This window comes from Nuphar pumila, chromosome 4 (genome assembly GCF_984573655.1).
Source record: "Nuphar pumila chromosome 4, dmNupPumi1.hap1.1, whole genome shotgun sequence".
Lineage (NCBI taxonomy): Eukaryota > Viridiplantae > Streptophyta > Magnoliopsida > Nymphaeales > Nymphaeaceae > Nuphar > Nuphar pumila.
The window spans coordinates 82,550,266-82,566,417 of NC_143252.1; positions in this window are offsets into that span (position 1 = coordinate 82,550,266).

The window sequence follows — 16,152 nt, forward strand, 5'->3', positions numbered from 1 at the left end:
TGGTATTATGGATGATCCGAACCTCAAATGGATTCCAAATTGCGCCAAATTCGGTATGAAGCATCTAAACACTCTGATAAACAACCTAAAATGATAAAAATCATGAAATGATATGATTTAAATGCTAAAATTCAAGGAAAATCCTAAAAATGGTGGATTTTGCCTATGGATCCAAACCAAATGCAATGCTTAACATGATAATGCAAGATTTACACCATGAAAACTTCTGATATTTTGCAGAATGCTAAAAGACCCTAAATGGACCATTTTTGGTTTTTACAGCCTCGGGATTTGAGCCATGGTGAGTTCAATAACAGAGATTTAGTTCTGACAGAGGTAAAAATCATACTAATCTGATGAAAAATGCTAAAAAAATAAAAAACGGCCATGGAAATTTATGAAATTAATCAGAGTTATGAAAGACACCGACATGAACAACTTTCATGTTTATGACTTTGGCATTTGATCAACAGAAACACAGATAAAAATATAACTATTTCTGCCTAAACTAACAGAACAGACAAATGTAGCAAAATAGGGGTCTGACAAGAAAAATCCGAAGCAGGGGTCAACACTGTTCTAAAAATTACAAGCTTTCAGATTAAAACAGAGGACATCTCGGAAACCACTTTCACGTTTTACAGTTTCGGATTTGGAGCAATACACAAAGAGAAACCATAGCCCTAAGTCGATCCAAGATCTCAGAGGTCTAAATTAGGCTCTAACACGTGTCCCGAACTCTTGGATTTTTTTCAGACATAAAAAAAAATCAGAAAATTCTAAAAAAATCATATTAATAACTAGACATTTTCCCGAGTTCAGAACATCTTTCAGATCGAAAATAGGATCTCCCATGAGGGATATCTATATTTTACAAGTCGGCACATGATTTTCAAAACGTATCCCGGATAACAAAACCCGACTTGCCATTTTGAATGTTTACCACAGTAACTGAATTCAAATGGCTCCGAATTTTTGGCAAAATTTTAGGGACACCTAAGGGCGCATGCCGTGATTTTTTTGGGATTTTTAATAAAAAACAAATGCATGAAATGAAGTGTGGACTGACTGACAAAAACAGAGACCTACTGAAAATAAGCAGAATTGAAATAAATGCTAAATTAATCCTAATTAATTCATGAAATAAAATGCAAATTAAACCTAGCTAACTATATGAATGTTAAAAATCATCAAGGAAGCATAACAAAACATTTTTATATATGTCATTTTATGAGAATAGCTCAATCCATCCCTCGGATGAGCTCTTTCTTCAAACGACTCCCGATTTGGATTATAGAATCACATCAAGGGGAAAAGAAGTGCACCTTGTTTCGTTACGCAGTGTAAGAGCTCTTGAAAGGGGCAGCTATCACGAGCTTCCTTCGTCCTTCGCTCCGAGCTTCGGATGGTCCACCAAAATCGAGCTCTGTTGGAATCGGATTGGCCACTGCACGAGCTTTACTCCACCTTCTCCAATGAGCCAAAGGGGGGACGATTTCCAAGGTTCAAAATCAGATGTTAGGAAGGCTAGGTCGGATTTTCCAAGTTCACAAGGGCTAAAAAAATGATCTCTTCAGGCTGGGCGTGAACCCTTGTTTTTATAAATTTTCTGAAAAAATTTTGAAATTCAAACAGGCTCAATCTGAGCCCTCCATGTGGCGCCATCTCAGGGGGTGCCATCTGAGGGGTTTGAAATTCGAATTTGTCTTCTGCAGGGAGCCCTCAGGTGGCGCCACCTCAAAAGGCTATTTTGATTTTTTGAGAAAAATAAAAAATGGAAATTTTGTGGGTGAGACACCTCAGCAGGGGGAATTTAAAATTTTTCAAAAGTTTGCTTGATTCTCTCTGCAAGGAACTCCCAGAAGGCGCCACCTCAGGGGGTGCTCTCTTGGAATTTGAAATTCAAACTCACCTTTTGTAGGGAGTCCTCAGGTGGCTCCACCTCATGGTGGGCTACCTTTATTAAAAATAAAATAAAAAATAAAAATGGAGCCAAGTGGAGTCCTGGAATGGTGCCACCTCAAAAGGTGTTTGACACATGTCAGAAGGTCAGAGCAGTGGGCTCAGAAGGCGCCACCTCAGAGGAATTTGAATTCTACCTTTTCTGGATAAAGGAGATCTGGACATGTGGCGGACAAGTGTCAGCTGTCTGGAGAGGCTTTCTCAAATGGCGCCACCTCAAGGGGAAGTTTGAAATTCAAATGGAGGTTGGCCCTGGAGGAATGGAGGGTGGACATGTGGCGCCACCTCAGGGTGGCTCCTACAATGCCATGTGGCAAGAGGGAGGAAAAGGAGGGAAAGGACATGTGGCGCCATCTCAGGCCATCTGGAAAAATCAGAGCTCAGGATTTTCGCCACCTAGTGCCTTGTTTGAATTTTGAATGGTTTGTTTTTTCTGAAGAAGGCCAGGAGTGACATGTGTCTCCTACTTTTCTGAAAGAAGTAGGGAGAAGACATGTGTCCTCTACTTTTTCTGAAAGAAGCAGAGAATGACACGTGGCAGAGGGAAGAGAAGGTGGGCCAGGCCATGTGGCGCCATCTCAGACAACCTGGAAAAGGTAGAAGTTCAGGATTTGCGCCACCTATGAGGAGATTTGAATGTTTAAATTCTAGTTTTCTGAAGAAAGCAGAAAACGACACATGGCATTTGTTTTTTCTGAGGAAATGGGAGCTTGCCACGTGTCCTCTGCAGGAGACACTCCAGATGGCGCCACCTCAGAGGAGACAAGCCTACCTTTTCTGTAGGAATTTAGGAGTGACACATGTCTCCTACTTTTCTGAGAAAAGTAGGAAGAGACATGTGTCAGGCTACTTTTCTAGAAGGAAGGAGGGGTTGACACGTGTCCCCTGCAGGAGACACACTTCAAGTGGCGCCACCTCAGAGGAGACAAACTCCACTTTTTCTAGACAGGACAACCTATGACACTTGGCATCTCTTGGTAGTCATGGAATGACACATGGCGCATGATGGATAGGGTGACACATGGCAGATAAAATGGGATGACATGTGGCGGCTTCTTAAGGTAGCCCCACACTGACACTTGGCATGGAAATGGGAGGAGAGAGAAAAGACAAGTGGCACCAATCCAGGGGACAAGGCTCCTATATTTTTGGGTTTTTTCAAAATTCAATTTTTTCAAAAGGAAAGCTTGTGTAACACCACCTCAGTGTGGGTCCCACATTGCTTCTTTATTGAAATAAGGATAAAACAACAAAACCTCTTTTTGGAATTTTTATAAAATCTGGACTAATTGGTAAAACAGGAAATTTTGGAAAGAGTTGACCCTTGTAGGGCAATTTTGTAAAAGGAGGATATTTGAAATTGTAAAAAGGGGCAAAATCTGAGGTGAAGTGGCTGAAATCCATATTGAAAACTATCCAGATCGTTTTCCTGAGAAAATATTTTGAAATTCAGAGTCCTGGGGGTAAAATGGGAAGAATTGATAATTTTGAAGACCCAGGGTTTTGAAATCAATTTTGAGAAGAGTTGAAATTCTAATCTGGATTGAAAATTTTAAAATCAAGAGTTCTGGACCTCGAAATGACATGCTTTGCAGTGTAGTGATTTGAAATGCTCATGCAATGATATGCAATGTCATGTCTTATGAAATGCAATCTTGAATCAAGACTTGGAGCTGTCTGTCTCCTGTCAGGAATAAATTTTTGAACATCTGAGTTAAAATTAGAGAAATTTTGAGAGTTTCAGATGAAATTTAGACTTTTGCAAGGTCCGGGCTAAAAAAATGACCATTTTGCCCTCCAGCGATTTCAGAGGCTGGATGTTGGTGTTTGGTGGAAATGCTGGAGGTGAGTGAAAATTTGGGGTGTTTACAAGAGTGGAAAACTTCGTGATCCTAAGTAACTGAGATCAGATACAAGTTGAAATGTTTGATTCTCATGTTATAAAGGTGAATGAAGGAAGTCACTTTTATGTCTTAGTTGATATCTTTTTGTATGTATTGAAAAAGTATAAAAAATATTGACATTGCACAAGGCATAAAAGCAGACCACACGCAAGCTATAAGAGAAGAATAAGTGCGCAAAAAGAAAAAGCGTGAAAAAATGAAAAAATCGAGAAAAGAGCTGAAAAAGAGAGAAAAGTTCAGTGCTTAGAAGAGATTGAGAAAACCTGTGCAGAAAACATATGAGTGAGGATAAGTAAATAATAATATGTTTTTATTGGATTTTCTAAGAATTAAACATAAATAATTGTGATATTTAGAAAAGTGAAAGAAATTCTTTTTCTGTGGTGGTATATAAAAGACTCTAATTATGTTTTGATTTTGAAATAATAGGGAATATTTATGAAAATAAAGTCTTTAATTACCTACTGCTTATGAGGATGTGTAATATTATGCATACATGACAGAGATGTTTGTGGGTAGCATCACTGCAAACCCTCACGAGACCTTACTCGTCCACTGGGGTAATCCAGGGGTTGAAAGGGCTTGTTGCATAAGCTAAATGCAACCGTGATTCCTACGAAAGTGAGTTAGGTGATAGTTTGATTTCATGCATTTTTCTAGTTTGCTCGAGGACTAGCAAAACATAAGCATGGGGGTATTTGATCATGCATATAAATCAGGGTTTATTAACATTAAAATATGCATGATTTTATAAAATAATGTTTCAAAAACCCAATTTTATGATAGTTTTCGAGTAAATATGCTAAAATGATTTAAAAATAGAAAATGCATGAAAAATAGTTTTATTTTACATTTTTATGCATATTTTAGTTTTTGTTATAGTCATATTTGTTTTAGTTTTAGTTTTCAATTAAAATAAATAAAAAATAAATAAAAAATAAATAAAAATAAATAAAAATAAAAAAATAAAAATTAGAGTTAGATATATTGTGAAATAAGGTTAGTGTAAATAATTTTTTAGAATAGTTAGTTCGTTTGAGGTTTTTAGTAAATAGTTTGTTTGTTTTTAAGTTTGTTGTTTTTAGATTTTTTTTTAAAAAAAAGAAGAAAAAAAATAATAATAAACCAAACCGGTTTGCAATTGGTTTTTAAACTAAAATAAAAAATATAATAAATCAAACCGGCTCAAACCGATTTGCAATTTTAAAAAGAAAACTAAAAAAAAAATAAGTAACCGGCTTGAACCGGTTTGTATTTGTTTCAAACCGGTTCCAGCCGGTTTGGGGTTTTTAAAACCCAAAAGCTTGAAAAAAATCGGGCGCCTCCTCCCATTCACGCCTGAGCCCTTCTTTCCCCTCTTCCCCTCTATTCCTTCTCTTCTCTCTTCCCTCCACCATTGCCGGTGGCTATCCCTTTCCCTAACTTCTCCTTCTCCCTCTTTCTCTGTCTACACTCCAGCCGGCGGCAGTGGTGGAATTTCCTCATTCCGGCGATGGCAGTGGTGGTGGAGGTCGCCACATTCTTTCCTAACCCCTCTAAGGTACGGTGATCTTCTGATCTTCATCTCCTCTTCTTCTTCAGTTTTCTTCTTCATCCTCTCCGATTCATCTTCTTCTTCTTCTTCATCCTCTCCGATTCATCTTCTTCTTCTTCTTCTTCTTCCTCTTCTTCCTCCGATTTCTTCTTCTTCCACTTCTTCTTCTTCTTTTTCAAATCTTATTCCTCTTCTTTTTCTTCTTTGTTTTTTTTTAATTGATCATCTATTTGTTATGTCCTGTTTCTGAAAAATGAGAAAAGAAAATAAAATCGTAATAAAAATCTGCATTATGTGTTGATTTCATCTTTTCATCCCCGATTTTCTCCTTTATTGTTTTTCATCCATCGTTTTTTTTTACAGCTTCTTGTTTCTCTACATTTTTTAGTCATTCATTACATTTCTTCATTATGCATTCGAATTCCAGTTTTATTTCATCGTAATTGCTATTTTCAATTTCCTATTTCCTGATTTTGTTGTTATGAAGTATTTGTTGTTTCATTGTTGTAATTTTTGTTTTTTTTTGCACTTGTTTCTTATTTTTCTTTACTGCAATTTCCTGTTTGTTTTGAAATCAGTTTTACTATTGGCTGCACCTTCCGATTTCTTCATGTTTTCAATATTGTAATTTCATGTTTTTACATAGTTCGGTTTAATTATTTCCTGTTTTTGCTTTATTTCATGTTTCAGTTTCTCTTAATCAATTTCAAGTAATTTCTAGTTGTTTTTGTTTCTTTCATTTCCGATTCATGTTTTCAGTTTTAGTTCAGTAAATTCGGTTTGTGAAAATTGCTTAGTGTCTTTTATTTTACTCTTAATTTTAGAATTACATAGTTCATTAACATTAGTTTAATATCGTTTTAATGTTCATTAGTTTCTTTTGATGCTATATTTCAGTGTTTTTAGCATTTAGCTAGTTTAATATTGTGTTTACTTCTATCTCTGGTACTGCTCGTGTTCATTTGAATTATGCAGGATAGCACAGACTGGAGCGGAAGCGATTACGTGACACGAAGTACGAAGAATAAAGCTTCTTTTTGCTTTTATTTTTAGAATTAGGAATTTTAATTGGGTTTGTAAATATTGCACTTTACGCCCTCTGCGAAGGGTATTCATTTGTTGTAATAGTTAGTTGTTTTACTCTTTTGAAACATTTTACATTTCAATAATTCGGCAATAAAGATTAGTTTAGATTTGTGTGCTTGAATACGATATATTCCCGTTCCCTGAGTTCGACCCGGTCTCATCCACTAGTGAGAACCGGTTTTTATTATTTGATGTCTGGTTTTCACATGTTTTACATTTAAAAATCTTTTCAAAATTACAATGATTTAAAAGAAGACATCACATGTGCCAACCGTGGCCTCCTTGCCAACCGAAGATGAAAATAGTGAAAGCCTTGGCAGCACAGTTTGCTGCTATAACGGGGCAGAACTGTGGCTGATATGTACCAAACTAACAAATTGAGGATAACGTATGGTCGTGCAAAGGAAAATAAAAACAAACCGAACCCAAAAAGAAAGATTACTTGGTACCTATACTCGGTTGCCAATCGAAAATACATGCAATCATGTCAAAATGAAAACACAATCCCCATGCATGCAAGCCCACCATTAAAATCCACCATTTCAAGTTAAACATGTAGTAGCTCACGAAAAACATAGAAACACCCATACCCTTGCTCAAACGAACCCACAATGAGGTATGCAAAGAGGAAACTCTCTTGAATGCGTGAACATGTAAACTTGCTCAAAACGAAACCCTATTCATCATGCATACAACTAGCTCAAGAAAATTAATAATGAGAGAAACCCAAATGCTCCATTGAAAACCACACTTATGGACATAAGTAGGAGTGTCTCACCTTCGAGGCTTTAGCAACATGGAAGAGGATGGTGTTCACGGTTGGAGGAAGGAACAAGGCTCACACCCACAATCTCTCTTACCTCACTCATGGTTTAGAGAAGGGAAGAAAGGGGAGGAGGAGAGAGAAGCTCCTCAAAAAAATCGTGTAAGGCATTGCCTCTTTCTCTCTCTTCACAACACTAAATAGGTAGGGTTTATGGAGTGGACGGCTGAGATTAAACCAGTTAGGATGGAGGTCTGGGGTGCTCCACGCCCCCCTCCTAGGAATCCACGCCCAATGCATGTTCGTCTTTTGAAATCATTTCAAACTCTTTCAAAAACGCCACTTTGAAAAACCATTAATACTTGAAAAAATTACTTGGGATGCCCCTAAGGCTCAGCCAATGGGTTTATAGCATTTGAAATCCTTCAAAAATGTCGCAAAAATGCCATGGGGCGCCAGCCCGATGCTCTCTTTGAAAAGTGCGCCCCCTTATGATGCTTCATGATGGGGTTTTGAAAAGATCTGTGGCCAATAGTGGCCTCCTTTTCAAATGCCATGCAAAATGTTACAAAAGTGCCACCCAGTTGGTCAAACCTTGACCAGCTGGTCAACCAAGACTAGAAATGTCCTTTAGGGAGGACGCCCAATGGGTTTGGGTCCTCTCCTAGTTGATCCGCTCCAAATCCAAAATTGCCATATGTTATATTTTAAAACCACGCTTAATTAATGCACTAAAATATTAATTAAATTCCAATAAATTATTTAGTGCTCTATATAACCGCAATTAATATGAAATGGTCAAGACCTTTCAATAAAACCGCCTTTCGTTTATGAGAATTTAGCGTATTATGATTTCGGGTCCAAAACTCGTAATTCACATGCACTAACAAGGTTTTTACATCGTATGGGTCCCAAATTCACGGACAAATTATAAAAACATATTATAAGTTAACCCTTAAAATTCCAAGGATAAATTCATCCAGAATTAGGCACTTCTTACTTACACAGTATATTTTACGTGATTTTCGGGTCGCGCGTGCAAAGCCAAAACACAAGGCACAATCAAAATATACTTAATTATGCAATATAACATCATAATTATGCGTAAGCATACATATCAATACTAAGTAAGCACTAAACTCCTCAGAAAATTCGCGGACCTTACATCCTACCCTCCTTAAAAAGGATTTCGTCCGCGAAATCACAAAACAAGAAGCAACAACAAAATGGTCAGATCTCGTCTGACAGCGCCTACTCGGCCACAACTAAGTCTCTGGTAGACTTCTTGGGACAAAACTTGGCAACATGCTGTGATCATCGCAAAAATTTTCCTCTCGTAATGTTCTCTTTCTTCCTTCTCTTTTCCTTTCCAACCTCTCATTTTTCTCCTTTTTGAAGGGAGAAAGATAAAAGACGGAAAGAAAGAGAGAAGAGAAAAGAAAGAAGAGAAGAGAAGAGGAACTCTTTTGCGGGTCTCACTTGACCTTAATTTTGAAGAATTTTGAAATAACTTGCCTCCGTTTTTTAAATATTTGCGGAAAAATCGGGAGACGGGATTCGCTCGTCGGTACGAGGTTTGACCGTTCCTGGCGCCTTCACCAGGGGTAATCAAACCAAGGGTCGAATTTATGCCTTTTACTTTGCTAAGAAATTATCTAAGAAACTATTTCTAAGTCTAAATGCACAATGAATCATGCTTGTGCAATGCAAGGATGTATGCTCTTTTGAAAAGAATGTTTTTGGAAATTTCCAAGTATTTCGAGATGAACTTGTAAAAGGTATGAAGAAATGATTGAATTTTAACTTAGAGCTTGAGATAGATCAGAGAAGTTCCAAGCTTTTAAAGTAAATCAAGATGAGAAAGAATGACTTGAAGCTTTGAAATGAAGGGAAATGAAGTTTCAAAGTCAAAATCGACTTTGAATTTGGATTTGAATTTAGAGTATTTGAGATGGAATTGGATTTAGATTTTTAAGTTTGGAATGGATATGAGATAATCAAATGGTATTTAAGAATAGAAATGGATTTAGGGAGTTTTGGATGAGATCTGAAAATGGAATTGAAATCTAGAATTGGAATTGGATTATGGATCCTAAGCAGAATGGGATTCGAGGTTTTTTTTTTTTTAGAATCCAAGATGGATTTGGATTCTAGATCCTAAAATGGAGTTGGATTTGAAGTCTAAGATCAAAAGCAGAATCGGGTTCTGGATCCTAAGATGGATTTGGATCTGAAGTCTGAGATCCATTGTAAAATTGGATTCTGGATCCTAAGATGGGATTGGATCTGAAGTCTGAGATCCAAAGTGAAGTTGGACTCTGGACCCTAAGATGGATTTCGGATCTGAAGTCTGAGATCCAAAAGTGGAATTGGGTTCTGGACCCTAAGATGGATTTTGGATCCTAAATGAATTATGGATATGAAATTTGAGATGTGGAATTGGACTCTGGATCCTAAAGAGGAATTGGGTCTGAAGTCTGAGATCCAATATGGGTGTTGAATCCTGGACCCTAAAATGGATTTGGAGTTAAATTCAGAAGATGAATCAAGAACTTCCAAATTTAATTTGAACTTGGAAATTGAATTTTAGAAATTGAATCTTTGAATATACAAATGAATTTCAAAGTCAAATTAGACCTTGAATTTGAAGCTTGAAATGAATCAAGAATCTCAAAGTTAAAATTGAACCTTTTGATTGGAGCTTTTGCAAATGAATTTGAATTTTCAAAGTAAAATTGATTTTGAAAATGAATTGGGATTTTTGAATATGAAATGAGATCTCAGAGTTAAATTGGACTCTGAGATGGAAAATGAAATAGAATTGAAAAAGATGAATAGGATTGAAGATTGATTGAAGAAAGCATTTACATCACTTGGAGTTTCGAAAAAGTAATTTTGAAAATATGATGCAGTTCTATCCTAGATGATGAATAAATTTAAAGAATTTTGAAGTCGGATTGTGAAAAGCTATTCCATTCTTTAAATGAGTTAAAATAAGATTGAAGATATAATACATTCTTGACTATGGTCATTGAATGTATTATATAATAATCTATATTTAAGCTCAGGTGAAGAATGAAACACATTTGGTGCTTTTATAGAATTTAAAATGAAATTAACTCTCAATATACCCTGGCTATGGCCATTGGTATATATTTTGAATTAATTTTAAGTTAAATTCTGATAAAAGAAGAAAATATTTAAGGAAATATGATGAATCTTGAAAAATGGATCCAGTGTGGATCCGGTGTTATTTCGTAAAAGATAAAAATCCTAAGTCTTGTTTACATCCTGGCTATGGCCATTGATGTAGATCATCAACTTAGGATTAATTACCTCTTACGAAATTGTGCACGTGCCATTCGTGTTTCACCATTTGTGAGAATTTGAGAAATAAAGGAAAAGATGCATGAAAACAAGTAATTCATGGTATTTTACAATGCTCATTCATTCTAATCTAAGACTGGAAATGTAAATTCTCATTTAAGATCTAATTTTTTTACAACATATAAAGTCGAATTCACAACCCCAAGTAATATTTTCCAGATAGTCCCTGCAAAACAAAGCTAACATAGAACAATATGCTAAAATATTAGAGTGCTATGTTGGAACTAAGATGTATGTGATAAATATATACCCATGGAAATGCAATCATGATGACATACCTACTATAGAAATATCAAATAGGATGTTATGCAAAAGCAAATGTGATAATTGAATTGATGCCAAGATATATACGGGCCTGATCATATATCACTGTGAGCCATAACTTTATTTGAGAAATTACCTGCCTTTGAAGTAATATGGATGATGTCATATAATAATTGGCAGAAGGAAAACTAACACCTGGTTAGTTTTGACCTAAGTCAAATGAGGAAGATACGAGTGCTGGGCCTAATGCAAGGATGAAGCCACAACTAGTGGGCAGTGAGATATTATGATCATTATCAGGCTGAAAGGTACAACTTCATAGTATACATAGAGTAATAAAAGACTGAAATGAAAACTGCTACGCTAGGCAATGATGCTGGACACTGTGCAGAAAATATTAATATGCAAATGAGGGCACTACACAGGAAGTGGCTGGGACATGTGGTGTATGTGCTGAAGACATAAGGTGTGGTAAAAAAAAATGAATGTTGTAGAGTCAGGTACAACAAAGGGGTGATAAGGTAATATAAGAATGTAAGCTGGGCATGCTTACAGCCACGTAAAGTATGTGTTGTAAGTATTTACAGCAACACAAGGGTTTTGTTGTAGGTATTTACAGCAAAACAAGATGTTTGCTGTAAATATTTACAGCAAAATAAGGTGTTTGCTGTAAATACTTACAGCAATACAGATCATTTGCTGTAAGTGCTTAGGGTGGGCTGTGTAGTGTTAGGCATAAATGAAGAACTTGGGGATGTACAACAATAAAATTTTCTGAATAATGATAACACGTTGCTCACTTTCCTCATCGTGCAAAGACAAATACCACCATATATGAACAGAATATCAAACATATACCAGAAGAAAGTGTAAATTGAACTTACTGGACAATGGATGATCTACAGGATATGAACTTGCAGTGAACACCACCATTACCCAAATATGACTATGATCATCTGTGCTTCCCCAAACGTAGGCACACACACTTTCTTGCTAAAGGAAGAGTCCAACAGCTCTTAAATCCGTCTTTCAAGACTGATAAAAAAAAAATCTTGATAGCTTCTTGTAGCATTTTACCAACTGGCAGATGACCAAGAGATATTGTTCTTTGAGTTAGCGCCCCAAATTTGTTGGAGATTATCTCCCAGTGATGAAAATTTTACTCGACTATTATTTTCTAAGATTTTCAACAATACTCGATCAGTAAAAAAAATAAGGCAATTCAATGAAGAAAAAAAAAGAGAAAAAAAGAAGGAAAAAGCATAATGAAATCCGTGTAAAAGGGGCCTGAAATACAATAAGACTTAAAGTGCATAATTTAAATATGAAACTCAGTACACAGTTACTGTAAAACTCATCGATCCAGATGATCGATTCCGAAGTCAATTGTAACGCCCCGGGGTTTTAAAACCTTTAAAAATGCAGATTTTTTTTTTTTTTTTTTTTTTTAAACAGCGGAAATAATTTTTGATTTTCGGTTTCCTAAACCTCAGGCACGTCATATTCCAATTAACAACAAAAACAACAATAATTTATATCAACATTATATACATAGTCTTTTCACAAGGTTCAAAAATGAAAAACATTTAGGATTAAATTTAAAATAAATCCTAAATTAATCTCAGGATCTTGGGAATCTGGATTCTTCGATGCCACACTTGTCCAACATCCATTGTAAGATTTCCTATTCCATATTTGAACCTGAAATCCCCATAAAACAGGGTTAGACTTATGATAGCCAAGTAAGTCATTAATCAAAACCATACAATTCAAATATTAAGCATGATTTCAATAATTTACAAATCAAAATGCATTTATTCAAGAACAATTATGCAAAATAAGGCAATTAAAAACAATTTAAAATAATGCATAATCTCAGATCAAATTCTGTGAAAGAAAGAGGTCATTGTTTCGATATTAACGCCCTCCTGGTACGGTGGAGAGTACTCCGATCTCAAACTAAGTATTCCGGGGGTATATTATTCTATTGTGGATTACCCGGATACCTGAGTGAAACGGGCTCCCATGCGTGCGGTCAACGACCGGGAAGATTCTCAGCAATGGCGAGCAAACAAGGAGAGTTGGATGCATCCACTGGCATGCGGCAGCCTTGAGACCCGTTGTCTCGACCTCCTCAACCCGAGTGACAGGAGGTCCAGGGAATCTATCGCTCCCAACAATTATCATCTTCACAATGTCACTCCTGGTTGTACCACTACCCCTTCCAGGGTAGGCTAAACCTAGATGGGCTTGAAGGATTCTTTTACAGGACTTTTCATCTTTTCAAAAACTAGGCTCAATAGCCAAATCATTCCTTTCAAATAAACACGGTTCATATGTATCCAGCCCATCCAAAATTTTGCTCTATCATAATGAGCATTCGCCTGTGAAGGCGAGAATTAAGTTTGTGTATACATGACTCATGCAGCAATAAATCTTTCAAAAATCAACATGCTATACAAAATTCTTCTATTTATCAATATCATCAATGTCTTAACCATAGTATTCAATTTAAAATCATAAGATTTGAAATTGAAATATGCAGATATTGAAATATGCATTTGATCATAAATCAAATTTAGATAATCATGCATGAATCAAAAACATGAATCAAAAGCATGTCTAATATAAAATTATAAGATTTTGATAGAATAACTTACTTGGATTTCGATAGGATAAAGCGCTCGTGCTTTGATTAAATCTGATAGAATTCATTATATTAGTTAATATTTTTATATCAAATTTTGAGTAGTATTTGCCCTATGATTTAAAGAAGTATCTTTTGAAGAAATTATTAAAAATCTAAAAAAATTTATTTGTAATTGACTTTAAAACTTTTATAAGAATTTTCACAGAGTTTCCTCTGTAATAACTCAAATGTTCGAAAAAAAGTTTGAACTTGAATTCGAGTTGTAAGAATTTGAACATGACTTTGCGTCACAAATATTTTTATAAAGGTTTTTCAAAAATTTTGATTTAAATATTTAAAAGGATTTTTGAAAAATTTTAACAAAATTTCTTTTATAAAAATCAATTTTTTTCTGAAATAATTATAAAAATTTTGATATATCTTCTACTAAAAATTTCTAAACTATCTGAAAAGCTTTTGCTAAAATTCTGATTAAAATAATTAATCTTTAGAAATTATTTAAAAATTTGGTCAGAATTACTGCTATACTAATTCTACTTTTTTTCAAAAATCTTTAAATCATTTTGACAGAACTCCTGCTATAAAAACTTAATTTTTCAAAAGTCTTTTATAAAATTTTGCCAGAACTACTGCTAAAGTAGTTTGGAATACTTAAAAATATTTAGAAAAATTTGAACAGAACTTCCCTTGCGTAGAGGCTGGGTTGGATTAAATTTTGACAAAATTGTCAAAATTTAAATCCACACAAAGTAGAATTGGGGTTTAGAAGGAGAATTTGAATTCAGAAGATGGTTCTTGAATACTAACCTTGTTTAGTTGATTTGAGCAGCGCTTCCGCTATCCAAATCTGACTTTTCTGCTAAGTTTAGCAGAACTCCTGCAGGTAGTGCTTCTGAGGCTGTTTCTGATCTGACGGAGCTTCTTGCAGAAGAACGAACTTTGCTAAAAGAAAGAGGAAAAGGGCTAGAAGAGGTTTCTCAGAAAAAATCTGAGATTCTACGGAGGTTTTGGTTTAAAAGTTAGAGAGAGAAAATCAAAGGTAGAGAGAGAAAGTAGGAGAGAGAGAGCTTAGAGAGAGAAGGGAGGGTTTTGAACTTGAGTAGAGAGAGAGGGGGTGAGGGGTATTTATAGGAGAGAGAAGGGAGGTCGCCCCCCCCTTGTGGGGCCCACTTTGGTGACATTTGTCACCAAAGTAAATAAAAAATTAATTTTTGAATGACACTTGTCATTCTTCTGACAAGTGTCAAAGAGAGAGAGAGGCTTAGTGTCACCTCCTCACTGAGGAGTGACACTTGTCCTCCCATGGTTTTGGAAAACCATGGCCTGTCCATGGTTTTGGGCCAGTGGTTTTTCTAAAACCATGGTCTGAGATTAAAATATTATAAATTAATATATTTTATTCAATTTGCTACTTTTTAATACCCAAGTTAACCTTGGCTCAATTCCATCTTTCAGAAATGCCATAGGAGATTTAGAATTACTTGAGTGTCCTTCTGTAGTTCAATAAATTACATAGCCTGCCATTGAAAATGGTAAATTACCATTTTCGTCCCTAACAATTTTATTAATTCCCTGAAAATATCCTAAAAGAAAGATTACTATTTTGACCTTATATAGTTGGGTATTTTACCGAAAAATGCCACTGAATTGGCAAATTACTAAGCTACCCTTTGACAATTTGATTAATGACTAGAATGTCCCTGAATTCTGATTTTTGAACAAGCCTCAACAAAATTTTATCAGGATTTTAAATATATATTCAGATCTTTACTTTGAACAATACTAACCATAAAAATAAGGGTTTTAACTATAATTCACATTCAGAATAAATAAAAATTAAAACTTGAATTTTCTTCAGAATTTATAAATCATTAAAAATTTTGGGTATTACATTCTACCCCCCTAAAAGAAAAAATTTCGTCCTCGAAATTTATGTACAATTTAAACAAACAATTTTGGATACTTCTCTCTGATGTTGTTTTCAGGTTCCCAAGTACATTCTTCAATTCCGTGATGCTGCCATCTGACTTTAACCAGAGGAATAATCTTTGTTCTCAAAATTTGATCTCTTCTATCCATAATTTCTATAGGCTTTTCCTCAACAGTCATGTCTTCTCGAATTGCTATATCTTGATGCTTGATAATATGAGATGAATCATAAACATATTTTCGCAGCATTGAAACATGAAATACATTATGAATCTGTGCATACTGAGGAGGCAATTCGATTCTATAAGCAGTTTCACCGATTCGTTCTAGAATCTTAAAAGGTCCTACAAATCTAGGACTTAACTTTCCCTTCTTTCCAAATCTGAACACACTTTTGGTTGGAGATACTTTGACGAAGACCATATCATCAACTTCAAAAGCGAGTTCTTTCCGTCTTTGATCAGCATATCCTTTTTGTCGGCTCTGGGCAGCGCGTAGTCTGTCTCGGATCAAATTTACTTGCTGAGTATAATGTTGTAGTATCATTGGTGACTCTAACTTTCGTTCACCAATTTCATTCCAATAGAGTGGCGATCGACAAGGTCTTCCATATAAAGCTTCGTATGGCGCCATTCCAATACTGGTATGATAACTATTATTATAAGCGAATTCA